Below are 10000 nucleotides of genomic sequence, written 5' to 3' on the forward strand. Positions count from 1 at the left end.
ACAATAAGAAGCAACTGAATTTCAATGGAGAGAACAGACTTTTGTCCCACCAAGACACAGCAACCAATGGGTGTGAAGAGGGTCGGGACAACGGGTGGGACTTGACAAAGGGTGAATTGGGAACCGGTGATGTACAATAAATGTTTTAATTATTTTAATTTAAGTTTTTCAGGAAACTTGGGTCAGGATTTGAGGGTTAGGCCTCCGGCCTTATAGTCTCGCAATCAAGAAAGGGCGCCATAGGCACACCTGGCTCCCTAGAGAAAACAGACGTTGCACCCACAGTGCACAGAATGAAATGGAAACTGAGCTGCACTTCCTAGCCGCCTGTCCACTGTACAAAGACATCAGAGACACATACTCACCACCTGTCCACTGCACCAAGACATCAGAGACACATACTGACCACCTGCCCACAGTACCAAGACATCAGAGACACATACTGACCACCTGTCCACTATACCAAGACATCACAGACACATACTGACCACCTGTCCACTGTACCAAGACATCAGAGACACATACTGACCACCTGTCCACTGTACCAAGACATCAGAGACACATACTGACCACCTGTCCACTGTACCAAGACATCAGAGACACATACTGACCACCTGTCCACTGTACCAAGACATCAGAGACACATACTGACCACCTATCCACTGTACCAAGACATCAGAGACACATACTGACCACCTGCCCACTGTACCAAGACATCAGAGACACATACTTCCCACAGAACAGTGTATGGAGCTCTAACCTCAACCGCCAAATCAAACTGAGCTTCTTCTTTGCAACGGTGGTGTCTGTTCTCCTCTATGGCAGTGAATGCTGGACCCTGAAGCCAACTCTGCAGAAGTCTCTAGACGGGTGCTACACCACAATGTTGTGTGCAGTACTTAACATCAGCAAGAGTGCACATGTAACCAACAAGAGCCTGTATGAGGGAATACCAAGGGTGAGCGATAAAATAACAGCCAGGAGAATGAGACTAGCAGGACACTGCCAAAGACACCATGAGCTGCCATCAGCCAGTAAAAAACCTCCTAACTCCAAAATGTTAATTTTCGGGAAAATGATCTCAAGTGGAGTTAGGAGGTTTTGACCGAAGGGCTTTTTACTACTTTTCATTGGTTCAATATTATTTTAACCAACACAGAGTCGTAAAGGGTGTTCAATAGCACATATTTATTATAAAAAGAGAGGGCCAATCGGGTGGAGTTAGCTGGTTTGGCAGAAAGTGTGGAGTTAGGAGGTTTTGTCCCAAGCACCTTTTACTACTTTCCATTGGTTATTATTTAACCAACACTCAGATGTAAAGGGTGTTCAATAGCCCTGATTTATGACAAAAAAAAAAATCTAAAACCTCAAAAATGGAGTTAAGAGGTTTTGGCCAGAAAGTGACGATAACACGATATAGTACTTTTTACTCCACTAGTCTACATTTATTTGAAAGCTTTAGTTACTAGTTACTTTGCATGTATAAATTATAATATTACAAAACATACATAAACCACGTTAGTCCTATGGCATACCTAGACTGTTTAAACGTGTTGCGAATGTGTCGCTCACGTTGTGAGCTTGTAGATCGGCTATTTTCAAAGATTTTCAACTCATACATTTGGTACTACAATTTTGATTTTGATGCCAATTCTTTCATACCAGGAACGGACTGGGATTAAAATAACAGCCCTGGCATCTTGGCCAGACCCGCCCCCACAACCAGCACACACAGATACTCTACCGACTCGTCAGGTCGAGTGCTACACAATCCATAAATTGTATAAGTTAGCGTACAGTTCTCACCACCAACAAGCGGAGTATGAACATGATTAGTGCCAAAATGTGTCAGAACTTTGGCTAATTTTGACCGATATTTTGACCGATATTTTGACCGATTTCTTTTTTTTATTATTTTAGATTTTTTTTGCCACCAGCCCCCCCGGCCCCCTAGCCTACCGGCCCACCGGAAGGCAAATGCCCTGTATGCCAGAAGGCCAGCACCCCCCCTGTTTCATATTTTTTACTCGAGTATATTTTTAATTCAGCCCCCCCCCCCCGGTGGGATTAGTCAGAGCTTTAATTCCATCCTTTTGAAGTCGACTGCCAAGGAAAAACCAGCAGCTTCTTCAAGCAAAGCAATTTGCATAATCCTCCCCTCCGCAATCACTCTGCAGGGTTGCCATGTTTGGCCAGGGGAACAAGCAATAGAAGGAAAAAAAAACAAGCCCAAAAAGCAGAGACGATGATTATGTAACGCCTGGGATTCGTACCGAGGGTCTCCCTCCCTCCCTCCCTCCCGCACGTCAACGTCCAACATCTTAACCGCTAGTCCAAAGGGTGTTCATAAAAGCCTGATTAGATGATAAAATGACCAAAAACTTTTTTGAAAGTGAAATATCCCTTTGAAGTGATTCAAATCTAAAGCGAAACAGATTTGCGTTCAGGCCCAAACAAACACAACCACCAACCATTACAATCCACCTTACAGAACAACAAACACAACCACCAACCATTAGTAGCCTCCTTACAGAAAAATCAAGCCCAAAAGTCGCTCACAATAGGCAGATGTGGCAACCCTGTCACTCCCCTGGCTCGCTCACACATGCACATCAGGGCGAGCGAGCAGCTAATATGCCAGCTAAGGCCAGGCACGTAGGAACAGCGCGCTGGCATTATGATAATCTCAGTCATGCACTTCCCTTTTTCCCCCCCGTTCCTTTCAGGAGGGGGGGGGGGGGGGGGGGGGGGAATCAATGGCCCGGCGTCGTTATCGACGGCATTATCGTTAAGTGTGTCATCATCGTCATTGTTACGTTAAATTTTGTGACTTCCCCCCCCCCCGTTGCCTCGCTCGTCGCCCCTCGATGATGTGAGTCATAATCGTCGGTGTGGTAATAATTAGCATGTGGTAATAATTAGCATGTGGTAATCAGGGGCGCAGGAGGCATTTTAGAAGTGAAGGGGACATATCTGGGAGGTATGTGCGCGCGCGCAATTTTGGGGTATCCCCCCCACTTTTGGTGATATCCCCCCCACTTTTGCCCCGAGGAGGGGGGGACATATCCCCTCCACTTGAGCTGAATTACACAGTTGTTTTACGCAGATTTCAAGGCAGGCAGGCCACTGCCTGCCTGCTTGTCACTATCGCGTCGCATTAATTAAACTCATTCAGAACAGCTGAGCTGAGCTGCCGACTGCACTGCACTGGTGGGACTGTGCCTCTAGAGGGCAGTAATACGCCTTGAAATGAGAACTACTCAGTGTGTACAGTATAATCGATCATATTTGCGGCTTTTTCTTGGACCTGAACACTGGGGGCAGGGGCGTCACTAGCAATTCTGGGCCTCTAGGCCAGAAATCTGTATGGGTCCCCCCATGCAAGCGGAGAACCGGCCAACCGGGAACACTTTGTTACTGTTTGAATGACATGTCTCACAATGATACGGTAGCCGTGATCGCCTCAGCAATCATGTTCACCTTATTTGTCAAATTGTAACACCATTTACCATTTTTTCTCACTCTTTTAGTTTTACTATTGTAGCCTAAGCAGGCTATAAACAAAAATGTGGTGTCTGGTGTAACAATTTGACAATGCTAGCTCTTGAAACAAAGTCCAGGAATTCTAGCTTGATCTAACCATGATCACTACACATAATCATCCATTACATGCACACTCAGATACAGCTACTGTATTATTAATGCAGTATAATAAAAAGTGCAGACCACCATCATCACCAGCAAGTGAATGAGACACCAGAACTCTGACTTGAGCCCAGCCTCCCATGCAAGCCAATATAAAACAGTATAACAATAAAACACTACATTGTATTTTTAGTAGCAGCTTAAATATGTGCAGGTGTTGTGCAGAATATACAATCACTAATCAATAGCAGCAGTGCTCAAGCAAATGCACATGAGGAGTGAAGCATATAGGCTATACATAGGAAATAGAATAGGAGGAAAAATAAGCAGTATAGGACTATTCAGATTGGGTGAAGTATGAAAATGATTAGCCTACATGCAAAAATGAGTCTGCATGCAATCAGAACTTTGGCTAGTTAGCTAAGCTATGGAAAACAAGGGTTGGCTATAATGATCTGAGAATACATCTACTGTATAACAGGCTAGATCATATAAGGCTATATGAGAATGGCATAACATGACATTCTTGTGTGTACTGTGTGTATGCACATACATTGTTTTAACAGCAAAGTCAGTCAGTGCGTTTAATCTACAGCAAGATCCTGTGAACATTTTGGGAGTTCACAAAACAATAATACTGTGACTGACTGAAACAAAAATATTGTGATGCCTAGATTGTTAATTTTGTATGACATAATCATATGACTACTAGATAGATGATGATGGGATATTATACAATTATTGTTATTACTAGGGACATCCAGCAGTTTAGTTTCTAGTATCTCCATCTATCTCTCTGGAAGAGGTTGCACATGAACTCTGCAGCGGCCGCACTGAGGCGCTCAAACACAAACACTCTAACATTAATCCTCACACTACTTGCCACTATTACCATACTTTAGATAACTAGTCATTGTTGCAACAAACCAAACCATTTTTCACTTTTCACAATTTGGGAACCTACATACATTCATAACGTGATGTGATTGTGATCAACTGATCATGTCACTAGTTTGGGAGTGCTTCCTTCCAGAACTTAGCAAACAGGTGTTTCGTTCGAAACACTTGCGTTTGTGCTTAAAACGTTATCCATGCTTATTGCTTAATGGTGTTGGATAAAGAAGGAAGAAGGAAGAGGGGAGAAGATTTTCTGTTGCATGCTTACCCACAGACATCAGCTGCTTCCTTGAGTGTAAACAGTCAAGCTCTCCTCTCAGTTTACAGTAATGAAACATGCTGCTCTATGTTACATTACGTCTTTTTTTCTCTCTCTCCCTGTCTCTGTTCAATGCGTGTTGTGTGTGGAAGAAGCCGGGGGAGGGTGGAGCGAACAGAACCTGAAAGTTGATCTTATGTTTGCAGTCTTTTTTTTTTTTTTTTTCTCCCTGTCTCTGTTCAATGCATGCTGTTGTGTGCTGAAGAAGCTGCTTTACAGTCAGGACCGGGGGAGGGTGGGGCGATCAGAACCTGAGAGAATGTTTGCAGGACCAATGAAAAGACTTTTCCATTTACTTCAGATGATCATAATTATCCATTATAGCACACCTAAGTTTCACAACCATAACATGATGCAAGCGGACACACAAACCGCAAAGCTACTATAGGTCTCAAAACAACGTGAAAGCAGGAGAAACCATTTTAGCTTTATAAGGGGTGAGTATATAATATAGGGACCCTCAATTATTTAAATTGTATCGCTCATTGGTTTTATTCCAGCAGTAATTTTAAGTTTTTAGACACAATAAACATAATAATAATAATTATTATTATTGGGGGAAAAAGAGTTTTAATCCAGACTTTTTGACTGGGGGGGATATCCCCTCCACCCAAAAAAAGTGGAGGTGTTAATCCCCCCGTCCCCTCCTATCTCCTGCGCGCATGGTGGTAATAATTAGCATGTGGTAATAATTAGCATGTGCGCTAAAGGCAGAATATCTAAGCAGGGGTGTCACACCAAATCCTGGGTACAAGGACTCACTGCGGGCCCCCCATGAATGTTCTTCATAGGGGGAACTGGGAACGCATTATATAAAATAGCAGATATACAAGCTCTGCGAGCTTGTATTATCTGCTATTTTTTGAAAAATCAAACCTCGGTTCGAAGTGAAGCGGTGAATTTTTATTCACCGCTAGAGCTATGAAATCTGTGTTCTAGATCTCTACATTCTATGTGCTTTAGTTCTATATTTTTATGAATTCTGAATGAATTGACCAATCCTCAATTCTGGATGTACGAGACACACATATACTGGATGTACGGGACAGACAAAGCCTGTTCATTCTGGACTGGAATGACCATATATGGACATGTACGGGACACACAAAGCCACTCCTTGGAAGCGGCTTTCACCGCTTCAAAAATCTTGAAAATGTGTGCAAGTCGTTGATTTTTTCTTACTATGATATGTATTTGGCCAGGGACCACCATCTCAAAATATTTAGTTCCAGGGACCCCCCCCCCCCCCCCCCCCCCCCCGCCCTGGAAGCTAAAATTCGCTTAAAAAATACATGTATTCAAAGATTTGCACACATTTTCACGACTTTTAAAAAATAGCAGAACTACAAGCTCGCCGCGCGGCACTTGGTGCCGCGCTGTGAGCTTGTAGATCTGCTATTTTTTAATAGCTAAAGTATAAAATAATTAAGGCCCCTCCACCTTGGGCCCTAAGTAACTCAGTCCCACTTTCCCCCCCTTGTGACGCCCCTGTATGTAAGAGGGGAGATCCCAGGCTCGGTGTAAAGCTGGGGACGTTCAGAGTCCGACGGCTTCCCAAGGATGTGTGACAACTAGACAGGTGTATTCATATTGGAGCTGATTGTTGTGGGGGCGGCCTGAAAAGGTTGAGAACCACTGCACTAGAAATGAACGCTCCTAGTCTCAGTCTCACTGGGTCTCAAAAAACACTGTAACACAAAAGCTGTGCTCAATAGAATCAATAGAATCTGTGCTTAATAGATTCAATAGAATCTGTGCTTAATAGAATCAATAGAATCTGTGCTTAATAGAATCAATAGAATCTGTGCTTAATAGATTCAATAGAATCTGTGCTTAATAGAATCAATAGAATCTGTGCTTAATAGATTCAATAGAATCTGTGCTTAATAGAATCAATAGAATCTGTGCTTAATAGATTCAATAGAATCTGTGCTTAATAGAATCAATAGAATCTGTGCTTAATAGATTCAATAGAATCTGTGCTTAATAGAATCAATAGAATCTGTGCTTAATAGAATCAATAGAATCTGTGCTTAACGCTTCCAGTGCCAGCCCCTAGAGGGCACCAAAGAATGCCAGACTTTCTCCCATAGGGGACTGCATTAGCATCCGGGGACTCACGTTGCAGTGACGCGCGTGCTCACGTTCGTGCACGTCATGGAAAGGTCCCGGATGATAATGCTAACAGAATAGCTATTCCCCATTTTGTCATTTTAAAGATCATTTTTCGGCGATTTCGCCGTAAATAAACCTCGCGCCACATCCCTAAAAACACAATCCAGAGATATGGGCCTCCAAAGATGTGGTTTTTCATTGGATTCGGCGGCGATTCGCTGCGCCGTTCGTGGCTAACGGCCGGCATGGCGGCCCCCGGATTTGGAACACTGGATTTAAAATTTAGGCTCAGGCTTCAGAAGGCTTCGGATCATTTTATTCATTTCATTAAAAAAGCCGAACATGTTCGGGATAGGCACACTGGACGTCGTTCCGGAAGCGGCGCTGAACATTTGGTGAACATTGGGGGGCTCAAAAATGTATTTTAAACCATTTTTAATGGAATATATCGTCGGACCATGTAAAATGGCTAGCTGGCTAGCGTAGGACGAGCCAGGACCACCCACGACTCTACAAGCAGCTCAGGGTAAGTCAATTAATAAAAAAAAATTGTATTGGATTGAAATAAAGCCGAACATGTTCGGGATAGGCACAGAATGAGTTAATAGAATCAATAGAATCTTTGCTTAATAGAATCAATAGAATCTTTGCTTAACGCTTCCAGTGCCAGCCCCTAGAGGGCACCAAAGAATGCCAGACTTTCTCCTATAGGGGACTGCATTAGCATCCGGGGACTCACGTTGCAGTGACGCGCGTGCTACACAAGTTTCAAATGTGTACGTTCTTTCGCAAAGTAAAGCCCTGCTTCATCATACAAGGCCGTCGCACAAAAGTAGTGAAAACAGCAGATCTACAAGCACACAACGCCTTGCGTTGCGAGGCGTTGTGTGCTTGTAGATCGGCTGTTTTCACTAGTTTAAATCATGTTTTAAAATGATGAATGCAAAACAAACGGTTTTGGACATACAAGGTTTCCACCCGACAACGACAATATATAAGGCATGCACTGCTGCTGCCTTGCATGCTAAGTACAGTAAAGTACAGTAAGTACAGTAAAGTACAGTAAGTACAGTAAAGTACAGTAAGTACAGTAACAGCTTGGTTATCAGCCTATGGCAGAAGAGCTCTCTCTGCTTCACCGCTTCTCAACCTAGGGTCCGGGGGCCCGGCGGGGGTCCCCACAGGCTCATCAGAGACCATCAGACTGTAGATTACAGCTAGCGTCCACTGGGAAGAAAATAACAAGGAAATACCACAATGAAAAATACATTATAAATGCATTGTGTTTATTTACTGCGATATAAAATGATTATATTATAAAAAACATAAAACCACTTTAGCCCTATACCATGTGACGCGTTGTGAGCTTGTAGATCTGCTATTTTCAAACATGTTTGCGCTTTTACTTTTGGTACTTTAAGTATATTTTTGATGCCAATACTTTCGTACTTTTACTCAAGGTCATATAGCCCCTTTTCGACTGCAGCTTTCGCACCGCACCGCACCGCCCCGCCCCGCCCCGCACCGCACCGCACCGCCCCGCCCCGCACCGCACCGCCCCGCCCCGCACCGCACCGCCCCGCACCGCACCGCACCGCACCGCACCGCACCGCCCCGCCCCGCACCGCACCGCCCCGCCCCGCCCCGCACCGCACCGCCCCGCCCCGCACCGCACCGCCCCGCACCGCTCCGCCCCGCACCGCACCGCACCGCCCCGCACCGCACCGCACCGCACCGCACCGCCCCGCCCCGCCCCGCACCGCACCGCACCGCACCGCACCGCCCCGCCCCGCCCCGCACCGCACCGCACCGCACCGCACCGTCCCGCACCGCACCGCAAGTCTGTGTACTTGTATTTTTTCTTCTGCCTTTTGACTGCATGGCAACAAACCGCAGTCATACTGGAGACTAGCAGATCTACAAGCTCACAACGCCTCAAATCCAGAGGTGCCGTGAGCTTGTAGATCTGCTATTTTCACTACTTTTCTACAACATGTTTTAATAGTATCTAGCTACCTATCTATCTATAGATATATTGATTGATTGAAGAACGTAAGGAGTTTGAATAGGAAATACTAGAGATGAAGTGAAATAGGAGATTTAGGCCTACAAAGGAAAAGGGGAGGTAGGAATGTGCTTAGTTTATTAGGAGTTTGGAATAGCAGCCACCTGAAGGTGACTTTTCAGACTGAGTTTGAAGGAGGCTCGGGATTTGCACTCCTTTAAGGCTTGTGGAAGGGCGTTCCACATGTTAGTATTATAGCAGGAGAACGAATTAGAGCCTTTTATAGTGTTAAATCGAGGTTGAACCAGGGGGAGAGTTCCGCCGATTTAAAATGAGCCCAATACAGAACTAAAACTTCCTATGATTGGCCGCTAGTTGCGCTGTTTTCCCCCTGGCCGGTTGCAAAAATAATTTTCCCCTTTGTGTTCTAACCTTAATTAACATTTTCATGAATACTTTATGGTTCCAATCGCTAGTTAAAAATTGCCTTTAAATCACGATGATATGCGTTTTGTGAAAATAAGGTCCCATTTATGTTAAAATTGATGATAAAGTTGCGGGGGGCGTGGCCAACTAAACTGATACCAGCCGGCTGTGTTCTTCTTCGTGTGCTGTATTTCGGGAGGCTCCGACCACATTCTCCCATGTATCCCTGCGGTTGCACGTGACCGTTGGCAGCCAATAGCATCCTCTGGTGCCTTTACAATCTATGATGGCAACACCCATGCCAAGGACCCATATTGTGTCATTTGTGCTGCATAGAAACCAATGGCTTCGCTTTGTCCATATCTTCTATACAGTCTATGGGTTGAACATGATTAGTGGAGCTGCATGCTATCTATCTGGGGACTGCCCCATAGGTGGAACTATCTATCTATCTATCTATCTGGGGACTGCCCCATAGGTGGAACTATCTATCTATCTATCTATCTGGGGACTGCCCCATAGGTGGAACTATCTATCTATCTATCTATCTATCTATCTATCTATCTATCTGGGGACTGCCCCATAGGTCGAAC

Source organism: Nannobrachium achirus (genome assembly GCF_963921795.1).
Source record: "Nannobrachium achirus genome assembly, chromosome: 19".
Taxonomy (NCBI): domain Eukaryota; kingdom Metazoa; phylum Chordata; class Actinopteri; order Myctophiformes; family Myctophidae; genus Nannobrachium; species Nannobrachium achirus.